General features: G+C 45.6%; 1 protein-coding gene across 1 annotated transcript in view; it reads right to left on the bottom strand.

The window, feature by feature from the left end:
• The window catches only part of rbbp8l (retinoblastoma binding protein 8-like), a 130,430-nt gene that overhangs the window by 92,764 nt on the left and 14,773 nt on the right, over positions 1–22,893 (bottom strand). Inside the window, exon 2 of the mRNA XM_078555054.1 lies at positions 12,900–13,084. The gene's annotated coding sequence lies outside the window, so the exon portion shown is untranslated. The remainder of the gene's footprint in view (positions 1–12,899; positions 13,085–22,893) is intronic.

Genomic DNA, 22,893 nt, shown 5'->3' on the forward strand with positions numbered 1-22,893 from the left:
GAATAATTTTATCCCTCTCTCTATCCCAGAGACATTGAGGAATTTGTACCACTCACACTGCTGCACAGGCTGGCGTACATAAATTTACACAGACCAGTGATTGACAGTGTAGATGGTTCTGCGCCAAATCACATGGTGCACTTCCAGATTGGGCCTAGGAAATCAAGCCCACAGGTGTAATTTTGCTTATAAAATTACTTTATCATGATCATATCTCACATGATTCTTTAAAGGGATGTTTTGGACAGAATCAAAAAGCACATTGCTTTATTTTAAGATATATAGCTTTACTTTAAGATATATTAATATGATATCAAGTCTTTTAAGTGATAAGCTATCTCAGTACACTTCCAAACATTGTAAAATAAATTTCAAATCTATAGGTTTGATTCTAAACCTTTTGTGACAATGCCAAACAGATATTGAGGCTTGATAAGTGGCGCCAAGAAATATTCAGTGCCGTCATGTTGATCTATACAGAACTATATGCTCCTGCTCAAAAACAAAAACAGAAATACCTGGAAAAACTCAGCAGGTCTGGCAGCATTGGTGGAGAAGAGCACAGTTGACGTTTCGAAACCCTTCTGTTGAAGGGTCATGAGGACTCGAAACGTCAACTGTGCCCTTCTCCACCGATGCTGCCAGACCTGCTGAGTTTTTCCAGGTATCTCTGTTTTTGTTTTTGTTTTGGATTTCCAGCATCCGCAGTTCTTTGCTTTTTTTTATATGCTCCTGCTGTTGCCTTGCAGAAGAGAGGAGGCAGAACACTGGAGGGCCAGCAGCTTCACCACTCAACATGGCCAAACTTATAGGTACAGTGCTCAATCCAGAACAAAAACCCCCAGTGGCAAAAGTTTCTCATCTTAAAAGAAATAACGTAATTGTTCCCGGCACTGAACCAGGCAATTCTGCACTAACGTGCACCAGACTGCTTGGGTTTGGTGATTTGGGCATTGAAAGTCACCTCCTGGCCCTCTCCACCCCATGAACAAGCTCCTCAAGGAGCATAATGGGCTGTTAAAAGGAGGGGAGCTGATCCATTATTCCCACCCCCACCCTCGCTTTGAACATTCCAGCACATCCTGGAGATGCTGGGACACTGACACGCCGGGCCAGATTTTTGTGGGGGAGGCAGGAAGGTCTAGTCAGAGAGCTTCCCACTCATGCAGATTTGTCTCGATAAAAAGCCTGCCATATTTTTGTTCTGGGGAGGTGAAGGTGAGATGGAATTTGGCCCACTGCCTCCAGAGGCAGGCCCGAGGTGGCAATAGAAGCAGGCAGATGGCTAGACCAGCCCATTAGAGAACACCCATCTCCATTTACTGGGGCATTGATCCAGTTTTTAGAATGAATGCCAGGCCCTAAGTCTCCCACCCCTCACCCCCATTTCTCTTCACACAACCTTCATGCCACTTCTGAGGTCAGGTTTCCCATTTTAAATAGAGAACAAAAATCAGATTTTCTCACGCACAAATTTTCATCTGATGGTGCAATGTTTAGAAAGCCCAATAAAAGCATATCAATTTTGAGAGTTTGTGAAGCAAATGAAAATCCTACTGAGGAATTAGTTACATTCTGAAAGGTAGGCGTAAAAATGTTTTCATACATTCAAATCTCACTATTCGGTGCTGTATTGTAATGTAGATGTGCTTTTAATGTAATGATTCATCATAGAGATCTGTCCTTTAAAGGTAACTTGAGCCTTACATTGACCAGCATTGTTCACATGCATTCCAGCACTTTTCCAATGGAGAAAGCACCATAGTGCAGTGAAAAATGTAAAAATATATCTTCTGTTGTCATGTTTTTGTGCTCTAATTTAACTGGATCCCCAGACCTAATTGTTTAAAAGAAACTCCTTCTGAAGGTCGAAAAAATGGTGTGCAGCTGCTCTCACTCCATTGATTGAAAGGCTCTCTGCTTTGAAATGGAAATAAACATCTGTTTTGCCAGTGGAGTTGGAGGCTTTTGTTTTAACATCTACTCTACTATGAATGCTTGTCTGGGTTTCAAAAGCTTAAGCTCAGCAGCTGGTCTTAGAACTACTGAAACTTTTGCAAGCTGATAATAACAGAATGGACTGCATTTTATATGCCCCTGCTGGGTGTATTTTTGGTGGGGGGGCATGTAAAATAGGGTGGGTGCCCTTCCCACCCACTTCCCACTGACTTCCCACCCACCCCCGAGTTCACCACCATAATATGGGAGCGTGGGCGGGTGCCAAAATCAGAAACCTGCCCGTCATATTTAAAGAGGTAATTGAGGGTCAGTTAGGCCTTTTACCAAACCAAATGTTTGGCATGGGCAGTCAGGTGGGAGTGGGCAGCCCAGTTTTTTGAATACTTTCTCCAAAGGGTGGGAAAGAAGGGGTGGTGTTGCATCTTTAGGGGCTGCTGTTTGCTGACCGGGGGTTGGCCCACCCTAAGATAGAACACCCCCTTTGTTCCTACCCACCTACAGCCTTAAATCCATCCTTCACACCAACCTCCTTACACCCCTCCCTGACCTTCCCAAGCTCTTTTTCCTCAAGATCCCAGGCTTACCTGCCTCCATGGATCCATGGGCCTTCTTCCTCCTACTCTCGCAGTCCTGACAGCGCCCATGCGGTCTTGGTGTTGCTGGGACTGATGGAGCTGCTGGCCAACCGGATTAGCTGGCAGCCCTAGACGGCGGGACTTCTCCCCCAGTGAGGGGCAGAAGTCCCACTTGGCTCTTGTTAAGCCCGTCCACAGCATGTGGGCCGGCCTGGAGCAGGTTGGCTCCGTGTTGACTTTGCTTCCGAGGAGTGGGTGGGCTGAGGTTGGGGGTGGAGGAGCAAGCTATCCGCCTCCCCGTATTATTCAGCCCAATTTGTCTTTGATGTGATTTCTTGTTTGTTTACAAATCCCTAGACACCTATAGGATTAGTTCGCATTCAGAGTTTTCTTAGATTGTTAGAAGTTTAATGTTTTCCCAGTGATTTTAAAATAATTCCCATTGCTTTCGCATGGCTCCTGAGCAATGAATCTAGTTCAGAATGCGTGAGTTGCTATTGAGGATACATAGAGGGGGCATCAAGGTGGTATGGGCGATATGAGGGGGCATAGATGATACATAAGGGCATGGAGGTGCTGTGGAGTGGTATGAACAATCTGAGGGTATGGAGGATGCATGGGGGGGTATATAGGTGCCATGGAGTGGGGCATAGTTGGAATGGGGTGTCCAGGGGAAGGAGATGAAGGGTGAGGTTTAGGGACCTTTAAACAATGCCGGGAGTTTGGCTGCTGTGTTGGAGAACTGAGGCAGGCCTTCTAACCGGCCTGCCTCCATACCCACACTCCTCATGCACTCCAGCATGGCTTGTAAAATGCACTGTAACCTGTCCCTTGTGTGAAACAGTTAAAATGGCTTGTGAAGTGCATAAGTGCGCAGGTTGGGTTTTCCCCTGTCCCAGACAAAGACTTGGCCCCAAATGTCCTGTTAATAAGAGCAATCCAGGAGCAGGGGGGGACTTTTTTTTAATTAAAAGCTGCTAAAGGCTATTTTCCATTTTAAAAGCACTCTGGGCATTTAAATCACTTCAGGCTATTACGCTAGATATCAAAAAGCGCTGTTTTCTTCCATTTTGAATGTATAAAGAGCACTTTTCCCACTGCTTGGGACCTCTAATCTAGTAATGGTCAACATACCTTTGCAGGATAGAGCCCTATAATCAATCACTGCAATAAAAACACATCTAAATTCGCATACAGCTACTATGGAACTGAAAGAACTGATCTGTTTCGTGTTACAAACCTTGCCAATTAAAGAATTCCAGGAGTAGGTGACTGTTTTTTTATTGGTTCCCCATTTGGGGCTGGATTTCACCCATATTTCACGACTCCTCTGACAGGCTGTGAACCATGTCTACTTACTGGAGGGGCTGGACTCCATTAAGGTTGCATCCCTTTAAGGTTTAAACTACCAACAATGGAGCCTCAAGGGCGGGAGTGGTGCATGCGGGTGGGCTATTGCCAGAAATGGGAATGGGGGCAGGGATCCCGGAATCGGGTTCCACCCACCATTTTTAAAGGACCCCCAAGCTGGCAAAGATCTGGGTCGCCACCTGGGAGCACTAACTTCAAAGTGTGCCCGCACCGAGTTTCCGCCCGGGGCCAGTTGAAATTCTGGCCAAGAGTCTGAAGTTTCTATATGCACTTGATTTAACATAACAACAGCAACAACTTATATTTACCTTTAATGTAACAAGATATCCTAAGGCCCTTCATAGCAGCATTATGAAGCAGAATTAGTCACATAAGGCAATGTTAGGGCAGTTGGCAAAAAGCTTGGACAGAGAGTTCAGTTGTAAGCAGTTTGAAGAAAGGAAGAGAGATAGAGACCTGAAGAGGTTTAGGGATGGAATTCCAGAGCTTAGGGCTTAGTCAACTGAAGGCATGCATGATTGCCAGTGGAACAATCAAAATTGTGGGTGCACAAGAGGCTAGAACTAGATGAGTGCAGGTATCTTGGATTTTTCTGGGGCTGGAGGAGATTGCAAAGTTAGGCAGGGGAGAGGCCATGGCGGGATTTGAAAACAAGAGTGAGAATTTTCAAATCAAGACGTTTCTTGACCGGGAGCCAATGTAGGTCAGCAAGCAGAGGGATGATAGGTGAACAGGACTTTGTATGAATAAAGACATGGGCAGCAGGGTTTTGGATGTCCTCAATTTTAAAGAGGGTAGAATGTGGGAGGTTGGCAAGGAGTGCATTGGAATAGTAAAGTTTAGGAAGGCATGAATGAGTATATTAAAATAATAGCCTGCTCCGGGAAACAGGCCACACATCTTCTCTAGAATGCAGTCAAATGTTATTGAATGCATGGTATTGCAACTGCTATTAAATCATTTTTGCAATCAGTCTTACATACAATTATCAATTTTGGATTTTTTTTTGATTGCACCCTTGGGCCTCAGAATTGACTTTAGCAGCCAAATCTATCAAGCACTGGTGCCATTAACTTGGGTACTTTCTAAAGCAGAGTGCATCATCCTATGAAATTATTTCCGATGCTTCTCTTGCTTCAAACAAAGAATGGCAGTTGCTTAAAGCCTATGGAAAATCATACCATCCATAACATTGCACATACTGAATTGACAAAAGTGCATTGATGAGGTGCTCTCTTTCAATACTAAGCTGTTGAGCAAATGAACACTACAAAGAATGTTTCTGAGTTGTCAAGAATGAGGAATAATTTAAGGCCAGGTGCTTTCTTATAGTTTGAGGGGAAAATTGGAGAACACGTTTCTCTGTGAAAGAATGACACACCTGGTAATAAGTATTAACCTGCCTTTCTGCTCACTCAGCTAGGCAACATCGGGAAGTTCATGCGGCAAAGATCGTCTGGCTATGGAGTAACCACCTTTTTAAAAAAGGAAAGGAAAAACAATGCTTTGATTCATTTGATGGCATCTCACGCTTTATTTAAATTGAGCCCATTATGGCCAGATGAAAGTTCCATGGTGGTCCAGTAACAAAGCTATACAGACCAAGACCAGCGTCAATGCCTAGTAGAATCTTGGGCAAACCAACTAAGGAGTTGTGGACTATTGCTTTTCATTAACCAAAATAGCAGTCTTTTCTGCATCAAAATTATAGTTATCATAGTCCATTGAATTATAAGTCCACAATGCAAGGGGATTTACTCATTATTTGCTGCACTTCTCTTCTCATTTTCTATTGGATGCAAAGATGGAAATAATTCAGGCATAGATATTGTCAATACTGATTTGTAGCTTACTTGACTGGAGATTCACTTGAGCAGTACAGAAAGTGTTCCTCAACTAGTTTTCTTACAGAAGACATGGCCAAGTCTTGAGCAAAACCTAAGATTTGAGAAAGCCTTACTGTGAATGCCTGGATAAACTGACTTTTGAACTGGGGCTTAATAAGGCACAGAGATAAAAACAAAAAACTACCGCGGATGCTGGAAATCCAAAACAAAAACAGGATTACCTGGAAAAACTCAGCAGGTCTGGCAGCATCGGCGGAGAAGAAAAGATTTGACGTTTCGAGTCCTCGTGACCCTTCAACAGAATTACCTGGAAAAACTCAGCAGGTCTGGCAGCATTGGCGGAGAAGAAAAGAGTTGACGTTTCGAGTCCTCGTGACCCTTCAACAGTTCTGTTGAAGGGTCACGAGGACTCGAAACGTCAACTCTTTTCTTCTCCGCCGATGCTGCCAGACCTGCTGAGTTTTTCCAGGAAATTCTGTTTTTGTTCTTAATAAGGCGCATTAAGGCCAGAACAATTTAGGATTCTGGTTTAAATAATCGCCAAAACCCTACTGATATACTAAGATGTCTGGTATGATGTGAAAGCTTGAAGACTTTGTGAACGTGAAGAATTGCTGGGGTAGATTGTGATAAGAAGAAAACTGCAACTTTTAGAATTCTGAAGTTAAAAGCAGAAAAAGGCTGAAAATAAACAGTAAGCATGGCTTTCCCTCTCCCCACATCAGTTCAGAGCTACACATGCCAGAATTGGGAATCTGGACATAGAGGCTAACAGCTCCCATAGGATTTTCTATGACAGAAACTTGAATTAAAAACATTTACTATTTGAAGTACATTGTTAGCATTTTTTTCTGTGAGAATACAGAATTATGTATCCTACATTTTACATCTACCAAAGAGGTTATTACAGCAAACGGCTAGCAGATTACTAGCTAACATTAAAAGTACCACAAACAGCTAGTTGCAATTATTTTACATCAGAGAGAACAAATGCCATTATCCACACCTTCCAGAAGTAGATGCAGTCATCAACATGCAGGTTCCTCCACAACTTCCTCTGGGAGAGATATGAGAGTGCCCTATTCTTAAGTTGTATGTCTTTGACAAGATAGCGATCCTATTTACCTCAAGATAGCTTCTACTAGTCATTCAGTCTGACTGTGACAGCATTAATCTTTACACTTGTTTGCTGTTTAACATGGTATTTAACCCATATTTTGAGGCGTAAACTGAAACTCCATCTACTTGGAACTAATACATGAACAGGATGTGTGAAGCGCCACTGAAAGCAAGTGTGATTGTGCAATTAATGGACTTTGTCACTTTCGATTTATTGACCTTTTGGAGTTCTGGGTGCAGTTTTCTACCTGGAATCCTCACCTGACTGGATGATATCAGTGCAATAAACCTTTAAAGTGGCATTACCGCTAGAAATGTATGTCTTGGAAGCCAGGGTCTTGCTAGGGCTAGAGGGCTGGATTTTCCCAGAGTTGGGGAGAGCCTGTGGACCTCAAAAAATGGCAGCCGGAATGCACTTCTGGGGTTCCTGGCCTCATTCCCGGCACCCCCAATTTTCACCAGCGCGGCATAAGGGTGCAGGCTGGTGCAGATCGTGACCCTGCACCTTGCACTCATGACCTGGCCAGCTCCATTGTGGAGATAAACATCTCCTAGCCCTCCACAATTTTCATTGAGCCGGGCCAGCTTTTCAAGGACTCATAGTTCACGGTCCCTCAGAGGTGTCATGAACCATCGTCTAGATGAGGAAACCTTTTGAGAGGTAAGTTCAAAAGGTCTTACCTATTCCCCCATGCCAATCTATGACTTCATCCACCCCCAATGCCTCTCATACCCTCCAAGCCAACCCATGCCCCTCCACCCACCCCTATAGCCCCTCATATGCTTCATGCCCAAAGCAACCTATAGCACCTCCATGCCCACTCACCAGTATATGCTCTGCACAGAAACACTGAACTTTATAACAACAATAGCATGCATGAAAAAGCTTTAAAAAACAGTCATTCATTCATTTTCATAAAAAATGCTTTCACTCCAGCCCTATGAAAGTGTCAATCATCCGGACCCTTTAAAGTATCAATAGCAGAAACTACAAGCACTTGTAGTTTCAGTTCACGCCTCAAAACATGGGTTAAATACCATGTTAAACAGCAAACAAGTGTAAAGATTAATATTAAGCTTGGAGGGAGGGCATGCGCCCGACCCGGCCAAGTGTAAAATGACATGTGATGACGTCAGGAACTCCTGCAGCAATGCCGTGTGGCTGAGATGACTGACCTCCAACAACTGCAACCGTCTTCCTTTGTGTCAGATATGACTCCAAACAGGGGACAGTTTTCCCCTGATTCCCATTGGTTTCAATTTTACGAGGGCTCCTTGATGCTGCATTCAGTCAGATGCTGCCTTGATGCCAAGGGCAGTCACTCTCACTTACCTCTTGAATTCAGCTCTTTTGTCCATGTTTGGTATAAGGCTGTAATGATGTCTGGAGCCTAGTGGTCATGTTGGAACCCAAATTGAGCATCCATGAGGAGGTTATTGGTGAGGAAGTGCTGCCTGATAGCATGATTGATGGCATTTTCCATCACTTTGCTAATGATTGACGGGGCGGTAATTGCTGGATTGGATTTGGCCTGCTTTTTGTGGACAGGACATACCTCAGCAATTTTACATGTTGTCAGGTAGATGTCAGTGTTGTAGTTGTACTTGAACAGCTTGGCTAGGGAAGTGGCTAATTTGATGTACAAGTCTTCAGCACTACAGCTGAGGTGTTGTTGGGAACCTAAGCCTTTGCTGTACTTAGTGCACTCGGCTGTTTCCTGGCACCACGTGGAGTAAATTGAATTAGCTGAAGACTGGAACCTGTGTTTTCTTATCAAAGGTTACGGGGAGAAGGCGGGAGAATGGAGTTGAAAAACTTATCAGCCATGATTGAATGGCGGAGCAGACTCGATGGGCTGAATGGCCTAATTTCTGCTCCTATGTCTTATGGTCTTATGGTGGAGACCTCAAGAAGAGGCCAAGATGGATCTTCTAATTGGCACTTATGGCTGAAGATATTTGTAGGCCCTACAGCCTTGTCTTTAGTTCTCATGTGCTGGGCTGTGCCATCATTGAGGATGTGGATGTTTGTGAAGCCCTCTCCCCCTGTAAGTTGTTTAATTGTCTATCACCATTCACGAATGGTTGTGGAAAACAGCAGCGCTTTAATCCAATCTGGTTCAAGGGGCCATATGGTCTAGTCCTGTTCTGATTTCTGATGTTCTTAAGTTCTTAAGCAAAAAAAGCACTTGCTCATGAAGAGTTTGATACTGGCTACTTTTGCAAAGCTATCGTGTTATACAGTTGCCAAATGCTCCCATATGTCTGGTAGAAGCATGTGTTACATCTTTACAACATAGGCCAGGATTTTCCGGTCGTCGGGCGGGCTTGACGGGCAGGCCCGGGAGCGGTCGGGAAGCCAACCCTTGCCTGTGATCGGGCCCTGACCGTGATTTCACGCTGGCTGGCCAATTAATGGCGAGCACTGCCGGGGTGGGTGGCGGGGGGGGAGGGCAAGAACAGAAGTTGGCGCATGCGCGTGGGTGCGCGCAGTAAAAGCTCCTCCCTGAGGTACAGAACCACCTCAGGGAGCTGAAGATTTTTAAAATAAATAATAAAGATGTTAAAAATAATGAAAACATGTCCCCTCGTGTGACTAGAGCGGGGACTGGTTAAAATATGAGTGTCAAAAGGTTTTAATTTTTTTTTAAATCGCTGGTCGAAACCTCATCCGAACGGTCGGACGGGCAGCGAAAAATCCTAGTCAATTAATTGATTAAGGGTCTTAATAGGCGGCTTAATTGTCGGTGGCCATGCTGCCAACTCCCGCACGCGCCCGCCGACCGAAACATCACGTGAGCATGCGATGTCGGGATGCTCGCCCGACGTCATCGCCCGCCATTTTACGCTCGTTTGGGTCGGGCGCGCACCCGCCCGACGAGAGAAAAATTCTGCCCATTGGCGCAGATCACTGACAACTGACTTGAAATGTAAGGATGGGCATTGGATGGATTCCAAATTTAGATTTGGAATCAATTTCAAGTTTGGAAGGTTCAAGTGCGCGTATAAGCAGTGATAACTAAACCAGATTGTCAGAGAATTAAACCTAACCATTATTTCAGAAGTAAATCAGCCCTATATACACTACTAGACTATTAGTCTCACCCAAACCCACTAGTAGATAACCTGTAATTTAAACCATCATCCATCACTAAATACTCAACGAATCAGACTTATATTAATTAAAACATAACGGCAGGATGTTGGGGTCATCAGGCGGGCGGGGTAGGTGGGCCTGGGAGCAGCCCGCTGCCCGTGATTGGCCCCCGGCTGCAATTTCACACTGGCTGCCTGTTCATTGGGAGATTGTGCAGGGTTACGGGGAGAGGGCAGGAGAATGGCACTAAGTTAGTTTCTCATTCGGAGAGCCGGTGCCGACACGATGGGCCGAATGGCCTCCTTCCGCACTGTAAAATTTCTGAGATTGAGATTCTGGGTGGATCTTGCAAGGAGCAGGTGTGTTCCTTGGAATTCAGCTTGAATCACTCCTGCTAAGTCCAATAGGATCTGCATCCCCTTAGAATCAATTTAGCTCCTGTTGTGCTCTAAAATGGGGCCTGTAAATGCGAAGACATAAAGCACTCAGTCCCAGAAGGATTGCTCATTGGTCACGACTGCAGGGGACATGCCTTCCCATAATAAAATGTCAAACTTTTTGTCCTTTAAGCCTTAGGTTCCCCTCTCAGACTGTCACTCAGAGATTTGCTGCTTCCATAGGGTTGGCAACTTTGTGCACTATTACAGATGCAGGTTCCAGCCCTGATTTTTAAATGTGTTGCTGTGTAATTATCTTTTAAATTAAATTAGGCTATTAGTTTTAGCCTGAATGCAATGATATGATAGTGTGACCTTTAACATTTTAAGGGGTGGACAGAAGATTATGATGAGCACCCTATGTGGTACCTGGTGCAAAATAGTGTGGTAATAGATAATTGTTACTACTGTGGCGCCCTACCCTTCCATGACACACATATTCCCATTTATGCAAAACTGAAAACTGCATTATTGATGTGAGATTGAACTTCAAGAATTGGGAGAAAGCTCAAACTATAACACTGCCACTAAGTAACAAATTAATCAATAACAAAACTACATTTATATAGCACCTTTAATGTAACAGAATTTCCTAAGGTGTATCACAAGGGATATCAGAACACTGAATAGGCACTTAATGAAGAGTTAGGTGAAGTAACTGAAAATGGGGCCCAAAAAGGCAAAATTCAGGCATTTTTGAATATTTGTATTGTTGCCTTTCAGAACTTTGAGATTCTGACTAGGCAATTATCTGGCGTTTTTGAATTTTAAATCTGAGATTGATAGATTTTTGTTTTCCATAGGTATTAAGGGGTATGGGCAAATATAGCTTTACATGGAGTTAAGTTGCAGATTAGCTACGATCTCACTGAATGGTAGAACAGGATCAATGGGATTCTCCTGTACCAATGTACCTAGGTGGAAAGTGTCAGAGCAATTTATGTGACCACTCGTTGAACATTCTTAGCCTATCTCACATCACTGATCTCTGTTTCTAAGGACTGTCTTAAGGACTGACCTAATAATCGTCTTCTGGTGACATGACTGTTTGTATCCAGCTTTCATCTGAATTCAGTTCAAGGGAAAACACAGCTTCTGCTGGTTTTCTTATTGGAACTTTTTTCCTCATTTAATCATAGATAAAATGCTATCTTTTGGATTACTTTAATTATCAATATAATACAAAATACATCCATGTGGATGCTGTCCTGATTAAATGAACTTAACTTCCAAAACTTAATTTGTAATTCTGGCCTCTTGAGCATCCCTCATTTTCTTCGCCCCATTATTGGCAGCCTGCTGCCGTCTTAAACTGTGGAATTCCCCATTCAAATCTTTTCACCTTGCCACTTCTTTCCTCTTTTAAGTCAATCCTTGAAACCTACCTGGAAAGGAAACCCTGACGTAAATTTAATTTGAATCAAAATGGCCTCAACCTGGAATATTCTCTGCACAGTGATCTATTTGTTTTTCTTAATAGACTGCAAATGTTATCAAACTAAAAACACCGACACAAAAGAATTGTCCTTTTACTCCGTGGCACTGCTAAGTCTGCTTGTTTAACTGAAACGGTTTGTTTTTCTCAAACAGTAATCAGAACAGTGAGGGCAAAGGACCTGGATAATTATTCTAGCTCTCCTTTGAAACAAACAAATGCTTGGGTAATTGTATAACTCAAGGTCAACAAGTAGGATACGAAAGAAAAGTCCCCACCCACATTCATCCGACATCACACAGAGAGTCAGTGAATCAGGAAGCAGTTACCAGGGGTGAACAAGGCTATTGACAGCCAACTTTAACATCCCTGGACACGTTGGAATGATTATACTGCTGCCTGTGTTCTTCTGTGACTTTCAGATTCTGCCCGGTGCTTATTATTGTGCTTGAATTTTATAGACCTTCCTCCTCTCGTGTCAGCAGAGTAATGCACCAAAAAAAAAATGTGGCACTGAAATACAATGTTCGTTGGCAATTTGGATATTCTTCCAGATGAAATCTTGTGCAGTATGCAAATATCGCTGTAGCCACCACTTGATAGAAACTGAGATTTTTTTCACTTGACTGCAAGATGAAACATGCCTGCGTTGCCTTTAGTCTCCAATACGCTATGAATTTAATAGTTGCAGAAGCATTGGGAAGTCTTTAGAAAATATATGAGGTCCCCATGTTACAAGCACATTTAACTCCTAAATGTTACACTCATCAAAATTGGCTCAAACTATCAGAAGTGTAAATTAATGCCTATATTAGACCACTTAAACATCTTATCAAAATCATAAGTGCACTTTACTTCTATGCATGTGTTACAATTACAAACGGAACTTAAAATGATGATAAGGATCTCACGAGTACTGGAAAGGTATTATTAGCACAGTCATGGAGAGGCGAGCAGTAAGCCAGCACTATACAGATAACCCAAACGATTTTATACTAAAAACAGTTCAAAGAAAATTAGAACAGACATGAACAGTTGACAATATAGAAATATCACAACCTTACTCCACAGCCTTTGTTGAAAAGGATTTCATGTAGTTTTGTTCAGCGTTACTTTCCACTTGGATCGAGCATCACCCAGACGCAGCTAGGCGGGATACATGTAGGTAACAGGATGGTACAGAACACCCTTAGCTCATACTTGCAAATCTAGTTTGTGCTTCATTTCCAGTTCTGGCAGCTGCACTGAAGAAAAAAAACAGTACAGTAAACCCATCAAACAGGTCTTGCTATAATATTATAACAGGTAAAACTAGTCTCCTCCATATCATTCAGCTATCAAATTAAATATTTGCTTTGTGTTTGCTGTATGACTGAACCTTTCTCTAAAGCACTGTTTTGACAGAAAACAGAATACTCATTATCTTTCCAGTAAAATAGAGCCTTTTCCTGCTTTTTATTTATTTCACAATCAGCCTATTGATTCACACTCTTAAATGGTCTGTTCCTGCTGGTCAGTTCAACTGCATACACCCACTTATTCTATAAACTTTTACAGATATATTCAAAGATTTTGATGTCACATTAATTTAGCTGCCGACACACTTTTTGACATTATTATCTTACTGCGCTTAAGTTTATTTGAGCGTCCCTTTACAAAACATTTATATAAACTCACAGCTTGGCTGATAATTGCATTTTTTGAGTTACTCCAAGTTTAACATGTTTAGGCATGATTGGAATTGGATCCAAAAGGAGAGGAATTTTTAAAATGCAATAGAGTGAAGAATGTCATTCATTTCACATGATAATTACTGCAATTAAATTAACATAGAATTGCTGGAAAAGCTTTAATTCAATCAAATGACTTTTATGTCATAAATCAAGCATTTGAGCAGTTTAAGAATGCTGGGGATTGCATTCATGCTGACTATCAGTTACTGTAGACAACACAAACTGAATGAATTATTCTTGTCCTTAACTACTGATTTTTTTTGTGAAAACTAACTACTGATATGGTGCAGATAGAGCATGGGAGAAATGTAGCAGAACATAAAGTTAGTCACTGCATAGGACCTGAATGCATTTGCATCACATTTCAGTATGATTTTTTTGTAACTGCATTAAAGTAAATTAACAATGGTGCTATATAATGCATTTGTGGAGGTATTATTCCTTTTTAAAAAATCATTATTAAATAAGAAATTAGCAATGAGATTGAATTAAACGCAAAATAAAATCAACAGTGAAATATAGTGCACTGACTAAAAATGTTTTGCATTCTATCCTTGGTTTGGGTTGAGTCATCCCCTCTCAGATAGATGATTGTAGCTGGTGCTATAATTGGCCTGAGCACCCCTGATTTGGTGGGGTGGTGGGGGTGGGGGAAGGGGGTTAGTAGTGGTGGGTGAGGTGGGGGGGTGGAGGGAATTCACCCAGGATTTCTGCAGCCTCTCGTTCCAGAGATGGCCTTGTGTGTGGATAATTCATTCACTCTGAGACTCAGCTATGTTTTCTCCACAGATTATAAATATGTAAAATAGCAGTTGAAAGTAAAGGATATTTAAACTCTTTTTTAAAGAGCAGTTGAATAAATATCCATGCCTGTCTTGCATGTAACGTGGAATGCAGAGTGTTGGGGCTGTCAGACATGCTGTTGGCCCTGGCCTTGTATTAAACCTCTTTCCAATTGTTTCTATTAATGACAAACCTGAGTTAATGCAAACAAATGAAGTTTTCCTTTACAGTATTAGGTGCCAACCGTGGGTAAGTGGCAGCACTCATATCTCTGGGGTGGAACTTTCCCAAATTTGCACTAAGTGTGATCCGAGTGCGCAAAATGGCATCCTACCCGCTGACAGCGATTGCAGGTTTTCACGCCGTATTGTCCCAAACCCGTCACATTATTTATGCATTCCTGGAAAACACGCCGTTTCCATGGTGGACGGGCTCTCATTCACCCTCCCACCATCACCCCGCCATTGCATCACGCCAGCCGCCATGTTCAAAAGGCTGCCGCCAGCGCACCGCTCATCGCTACCAGCTCAGCATTGCTGCTGACATGGCTGAGACATGGCCAGCAAAGGTAAAAGGACCGCAGACCCCCCCCAGTTTAATGACGGGTCCCTCAAGTGACTGCTGGATGCTGTGGAGGCCCGCCGGGATGTCCTGTACCTCCGCTCTGGCCACAGGGTGGGAAGCAACATGACCAATCCGGTTTGGGATGTGGCGGCAGCTGTGGTCAGCGCTAATTCCCTTCAGAGGAGGACAGCCACCCAGTCCTGCAAGAGGATGAATGATCTCCTCCGTTCCGCCAGGGTAAGTCACTCCTTTCATCACTCTCAACTCACAAACCCATCACACATCCACAGGGCCCTCACTCACTGCCGGTTCAAGGGACACCAACATTCACTCTCTCACACACACCTTCATTGTCCTCATCCCGTCCATGGGACCACTCACCACCTGTACAGGCCATTTATCATCTGGCCCAGCAGGCATCCTGCTTACAATCTCTCCATCTCTATCCATGCAGGACAAGCTGGCACACAACAAGAGAGAGAGGTCACAGACCGGTGGAGGAATGCCTGAAATCAAGGTCCTCACTGACTTTGAAAACAGAGCCATCCAGCTGGCCGGCGAGGATCTGGACCATTCCTGCGCTGACGGTGAGGTCGGCGCTGCTCTACCAAGTGAGGATCCAGCAGTGCAACATCCATCGGACAACCATACTGTGAGTGATGTTCCCTCTTTCACAGGCCACTGCCAGGCACTAATTATCTCTTCTTGCTTTCGCTGACACATTTGCTAAATGACTGACAGAGTCCATGACCCAGGGCCTCCAATCAAACCCCGGAGAAACCTCCAATGGGGAATCTGAAGGCATGCCCCTTGAAATCCCATCACAGCGCTCACCCACACCTCAGTGGGATAGACACGGGATGACAATCTGGTGAGCACATCACACTGTCTGATTCACGGCAGGTGGCAGCAGGGGCTTCCCAGGTCCCTGGCATTCAAAGGGCTGCTGGAGGCCAGAAATTTGCTGAGTCAGAGTCAGATGATGAGCATCTGGACTCGCTCATGTCACAGTTTCTGGAGCTGCAAAGGTAAGCTCGGGAACACCAGGAAGAGATGTCCGCTGCATTCCTCAGATTTCAAGGCATGATGGAGGAGTCCGTCCGTCTCCAGGCTGAGGTGATAGCGCCGGCATGCCGATGCACAGAGGTCAACACTGGTAGAATGGCGGCCGCCATGGAGACCATGGAGAGGATGTCGCTCCTGCATTGCTGCGTGGGCTTAACTCCATCGCTGATGCCATAGTTGTGTGCAACCGTGTGTACGCGAGAAGGGTGTGGGGCAGCTCAGTCTCACTCCAGCTACCCCTTCCCCTCAAGGAGTCAGCTGGGGGTCACCGGACACCCATAGGGAGGGGGTTCAGCAGGTGCACACTTCGCGCTCATCCACCCAGGTGAGTCCGGGAGTGACCGGCCCATCCAAATCCCTTCTTCCTCTGACATCAGCAGCTCCAGCTTCACAAGCCGAGGAGGATGCCACTGCCACACAGCAAGACCCCGAAAGTAGGCTGGGGCCTTCCAAGTCTCGGCCTTCCAGAGGACGCCTGCAAAAATCATCAGAGACAAGGTGTCACAGTCAGCTGGCTGTCTCCACCTCCACTGTGGATGTCCGGGGAGCACCAAGACGTAATGGCAGGGTTAAAAAAGTTAAGGAGAGTTAGTTGCACAGCCTGTGCATGGGTGTTAATCACTTGTACATACTGTTCACTATTGTCAATAAACTCCCAAGAATGTCTCCCTGCCTATGGCTCTTTGTTCTGATGAGCAATGTTCCTGTCACTCAGATGTGAAACCTTTCTGCACAAGATAAAGGCAGGTGTCTCAGTCTAGGTCCTCTCCCTATGCTCAGTGCAGCCTCTGGACCAAAGTGATGGTCCGGCCTCACACTCCCTGGAAACATTACTGATGCCTGCACCTTGATGGTGCTTGTCATTGCTGCCAGAATGTAGTGGGCAGGTGTCACAGAGTTCTCTCATTCTCGCGATGTGCTCTCAGCACCTTTAAAGAGGGGCTGGCCCCCATCTCTTCAGGATCTGTGACCACTGATGCTGTGCTCTAGCTCCTGTAGGGCTCAGGTACTGAAGGTGGACAAAGCATCAGATGATTTGAAAGTTTCTTGGCTGCGTCTCTATGGTATGACCCAGATCATGGAGCACAAGCAAGTTGCCCTCGGCTAGACAGGAGTCAGACATTCTCAGAGGCTATGTGAAGATTTATGGGGTGTCCTCACTGCATGTCATCATCATCCTCCTGCAATCGAGCGACTATTAGGGATCCCACTGCATCTCCATGACAGGAGCATTCTCACAGAGGGTTTTCGTGCTGGCATAAGCCACACTGGAGTGAAACGTTCACAAATGCGCTGTGGGGATCTGTGGAGTCACCTCACTGCATGTCGTCATCATCCTTCACACATACAGCAGCGAAAGGGCCTCCTGAGTGCGCCTGCCTCCTCTAGCCAGTGCGAGGGTCTCATCCCCATCATCATCGCCTCCAAAGACCTCCTCACCCTCATCCTTATTGGTGCCCTGCTCATCGGAGGAGGCGTGCAGCTCCTCCATCTTCTCCTCAGCCAGCTCCTCTCCCCGTGGCAGCACCAGGTTGTAAAGGGCGCAGCTGATGACGATGATGCGTGACACCCTCTGTGGACTGTATTGCAGGGCTCCACCAGGCACCAGAACCTCATCTTCAGCATCCCGATGGTCTGCTCCACCAAGATGCAAGTTGCAGCATGAGCCTCATTATAGCGTCGCTCTGCTGCAGCCTGAGGTCGCCGCATGGGTGACATCAGCCATGGCCTCTGCGGGTAGCCCTTGTCCCGAGGAGCCATCCCTGCAGCTTCTGTGGACCCTGGAAGACTCCAGGGATCTGTGACCAACTGAGGGTGCAGACGCCGTGCACACTCTCTGGAAACCGTGCATATGACTATAGGATGTGTTTCTGGTGGTTGCACACCAGCTGCACGTTTAGTGAATGGAAGCCGTTGCGGTTGATGTAGTCCACCAGGTGCAGCAACGGAGACCTGAGCGCCACACGGGTGCAGTCGATCGCACCCTGCACCTGTGGGAATCCCAAGATCCGGATGAATCCAATGGCTCTTGCACTTTGGCTGATCCGGTCCCGGGCGAAATGCACAAAGTTGTGTGCCCTTGAGAAGATGGCATCCGTAATCTTATGGATGTATTTGTGGGTGGAGACTTGTGATATCCCACAGAGGTTACCTGTGGAGCCCTAAAAGGAGCCACTGGTATTGAAATTGAGCGCTGTGGTCACTTTCACAGCCACTGGCAATGGATGCCCTCCATGTCCCCTTGGCACCAAGCCCTGCAGTAAGTGGCAGATGTGAGCCACCAGGTCCCTAGACATGCACAGTTGTCAGTGACACTGGTTCTCAGTCATCTGCAGGAATGACAGGTGGCCTCAGGAGACCCTGGGTGTCGCTTGGCGCCGACCAGCCACGGCTCGCTGTCGGTCCTGGGCAGCGTGTGCGGGAGCCCCAGCAGCCCCTTCTTCCTGAGGTTCCTGAACCTGCCTTTGCGTGGCCAGGTGCCTCAGTCACTCTCCCCTCTGTCTTCTTTGCTCTCTGTAGGCCATCAGGCTCACAGCTAGGTCACCAGGATCCATGATCCTGATGTGGTCCTCTTCGGCATGAAAGAGAGAAAGACGTGGTTATCACGGTTGTACTTAGCACCTTTCCTGGCCCTGTGTGACAGCCCCTTAACACTTCCCGGAGAGTGCTGGTCACCCCTCGGATAGCCAGTGATGAGTGCGATGCATGGCTGCCCTGTCAGCCTGCGACATGAGGAAGACAGCCCTAACCGGGTTGCTGAGATTGCAAGGGGCTGTGTGCGCCTCCAGCAGTGACTGCTCCATGGCCAGTGTTGGTGAGGAGATTGTATAACATGTGCAGCCCAACTGCTCTGCGGTCCAGTAAAGTGATCGCGGACCCGCAGTCTGTGTCGGGGTGGGGGGGGGTGCTAAGGTCTGGAGCGCTTGGTGGCCCTTTGGTGCCTCTGCATTGCTTGTGTGGGCGGGCAGGCTCGGAGCCCCACCCCAATCATATCACTGTGGCTGCGCCTTAACTGTCTCAGTTGCAGAGGGATGGTCAGTTTATCCAGGTGCTACTACTGTGTGGCCATTCCCCTCACCTACCCTGCCCCCCGCCTTGATTCCTTGCATGCGGGATCCAATGCCGGGGCAGCAGTTGCCCCAACCCCCCGACAACAGCAACAGTCGCCTCCGAGGCTGGGTGGCACTTAACCCTGGCCCCCGCCACCCCCCCCCACCCCCCCACCCCACCACCCCCCCCCCCGGCGCCCCTGAAGGCTGCAAAGCAACAGGCGACCATGCCAAGCTGTAGAAAACAATGCTGTTCACTCACCTCAGTTCCCCCAAAGTGAAGGCAGGTGAAACACGTCGACATGCTTTCCCGTCACCGTGGACGGACGATCTGGCGGTGTCCAAGAGCCTGGCTGGATGGCCTTTTAATGATATACTGATGTATCTCAATGAGCTCCCTGACAAGCATTGGCTGGAAACGCGGCCTGCCGTCGGCAGGCTGAGCAGACGATCGTGACCTGCCTTCCCGCCATCGTGAAACCGATCGTGCCACATTGTCCACGCACGCCACCTATCACACCCGCTGCTCCCTGTGTCACAAGAGTTATGGGTTCAAATCCCATCTCAGTGCAAAACTGGGCGAGTGCTACACTTGTGATACGTCCATCTTTCAGATGAGATGTTAAATGAGGACCTATCTGCTTTTACAAATGGATGAAGGATCCAATAAACACTATTTGAGCAAGAGAGTGGGAGTTCTACAAGGTAACCTGGGAAATATTATCAGATTATCAGGTCATTTATCTCATTGCTACTTGTGGCACTTTGCTTGTACAAATTGTTATGTTCATTGTCTGACAGTATTTTACAATACAACCAAGTGACAAATTGAAGACTATTTGTAGAGAGTATAAGACTGTCAACAACATCCTGTGGTCACCTTTGACCAGAAACTTTACTGAATCAGCTACATAAATACTATGGGTACAAGAGCAGGTCAAAGGCTGGGTATTTCGTGGCACATGACTCACCTGACTCCTTAAAGTCTTTCCACCATGTACAAGCGGGAGTGTGATGGAATACTCTGTACTCCAGGAGTGCAGCTCCAACAACACTCAAGAAACTTTGCACCATCCAGGACAAAACAGTTTGCTTGTGCAACACCCCATCCAGCACATTAAACATTCACTCCCTCCACCTTTGATACATAATAATAACAGTGCGTACAATCTACAAAATGTAATGCCATGACTCACCAAGACTTCTTTTACAACACCTTCCAAACCCCTAACCTCTCCACTGGTTGGAGTCATACCTGGTACAAAGGAAAATGGTTGTGGTTGTTGGAGGTCAATCATTTCAGTTCCAGGACATCACTACAGGAGTTCCTCAGGGTAGTGTCCTAGGCCCAACCATCTTCAGCTGCTTCATCAATGACCTTCCCTCCATTATCAGGCCAGAAGTGGGGATGTTCGCTGATGATTGCACAATTTTCAGCATCATTAGTGACTCGTCAGATACTGAAACAGTCCATGTCCAAATGCAGCAAGACCGGGACAGCATTCAGGCTTTGGCTGATAAGTGGAAAGTAACATTCGTGCCACACAAATGCCAGGCAATGACCATTTCCAACAAGAGAGAATCTAACCATCTCCCCTTGACATTCAATGGCATTATCATCACTGAATCCTCTACTATCAACATCCTGGGGGATTGCCATTGATCAGAAACTGAACTGGACCAGCCATATAAATACTGTGGCTACAAGAGCTGATTAGAAGCTAGGAGCCCTGTGGCGAGTAACTCACCTCCTGACTCCCTAAAGCCTGTCCACCATCTACAAGGCACTAATCAGGAGTGTGATGGAATACTCTCCAGTTGTCTGAATGAGTGCAGCTCAAACAACACTCAAGAAGCATGACATGATCCAGGATAAAGCAGCCTGCTTGACTGACACCCCATCCACCACCTTCAACATCCACTCCCTCCACCACCAACACAAGTGGCAGCAGTGTGTACCATCTACAAGATGCACTGCAGCAACTCACCAAGTCTCCTTCGACAGTACCTTCCAAACCCATGACCTCTACCACCTAGAAGGACAGGGCATCAGATGCATGGGAACACCACCACCACCTGACAATTCCCCTTCAAGCTCCTGACTTGGAGCTATATCACCGTTCCTTCACCGTCGCTGGGTCAAAATCCTGGAACTCCTCCTGGGGTTTTGACCCAGCACTGTGGGTGTACTTACACCACATGAAATGCAGCGGTTCAAGAAGGCAGCTCACCACCATCTTCTGAAGGGAAATTAGGGATGGGCAATAAATGCTGGCCTAGTCAATGATACCCACATCCCATGAAAGAATAAAACATTCAACCTAGAAGGGCAAGAGCAGCACCACCACTTGCAAATTCTCTTCCAAGTTATAGATCATCCTGAGTTGGAAACATTTGGAAATATTTAGAAATTCCTTCACTGTCACTGGGTCAAGGTCCTGGAACTCCCAAATTAACATCACTATGGAAGTATCTTTACCACACAGACTGCAGCATTTCAAGGAGATGGCTCACCACAACCTCACCAGCGACACTCACATTTCATATATAAAAGGCAGGTCGGCACACCTTTTAGAAAAATGATTATGTGGAACTCATATTTCTATTAGCATTGTAATCTAGTATATATATTTTACATTTGTATACAATTTCAGATTCATGTTTTGCGACTGACACCATTGTTTTTGGTTCCAGCCCCAAAGTTTATACCCTTGCCCCAAGTCTAACCTCCCTCCATGACCTGAGTCCCAGGCTGAACCAAACTTTTCACAACCTTGGCATCCTATTCGACTGTGAGCCAAGTTTCCAGCCCCATATCCTTTCCATCACATGGACAGCATCTTTGTAACATTGCTTGGCTCTGGCTCTCCCTCAGTCCATATTCCACTGAAAGTCTCATCCTTGACTTTGTCACCTTCTGACTTCAGTGCTCTTGAGTGGCCTGCAGTTTTCGACCCACTGTAACCATAGCTCCTCCAAAGCTCTGCTGTGCATATCCTAAACTACACCACGTCAGCAATCAACGCTTGTCCGCAACACCTCTATTTTAAGATTTTCGTCCTTCTGTTTAAATCCCTCCATGGTCCCTGCTGCTCTCCACCACTGGAACCTCCTCTAGTGTTACAGTTATCCACCCCCAGCCCTTTAAACCTTCTGTTCTTTTCACTGTGGCCTCTTGTGTTTCCTGTCACTTCACCACATCTACTGGCATCGTGACAAGAGGCTGTATAATACCTCAGTTCAAGCTGTGCCATTGATGGGGCAGATATGTAGTCATTTTCTTGTGCCAAGTTCAGGATGAGGTCAAGTGAAAGGTAGAGTGGAGATTGCGTTCCGATGAGACTCTTCATAGTGTTACACTGTGTTCTGTGAAAAGTGTGCAATGTTCAGATATAAATAAACTGTGACCCTGAGAATGACCAAAGATACAGAAAGATTCCAAAGTATTGGAAGATTTAAAATTTGTGAAGGCTGCCCTAAACACTCTTAAATTATCAGCATGAAACATGCACCATGCAAAATGTCAGCCTGTGATCTTTCCACAATCCTACAAATGCAGGCTGTTTACCATGATTACTTGATATTCTAGATACCTAACCGGTCTAGGTGTGGTTGTATTTTGATTAAGCTTTCTCTCTAAATGTTACGGTGATCAAAATTAAAGGCTTAAAGAAAATCAGATTAGATTTCAGTTAAAGATTATTATAATGAAATGTTGGACTTTGAAGGAAATGATTTGCATTCATACTGCACCCGTTCACAGCCATAGGATGCCCTAAGTGCTTCGCAACCAACGAAGTGCCTTTGAGGTGTAATTACTGTTGTAATGTATGAAAAACAATTTTACCTGCAAGAATG

Source organism: Cetorhinus maximus, chromosome 13 (assembly GCF_964194155.1).
Source record: "Cetorhinus maximus chromosome 13, sCetMax3.hap1.1, whole genome shotgun sequence".
NCBI classification, from domain to species: domain Eukaryota; kingdom Metazoa; phylum Chordata; class Chondrichthyes; order Lamniformes; family Cetorhinidae; genus Cetorhinus; species Cetorhinus maximus.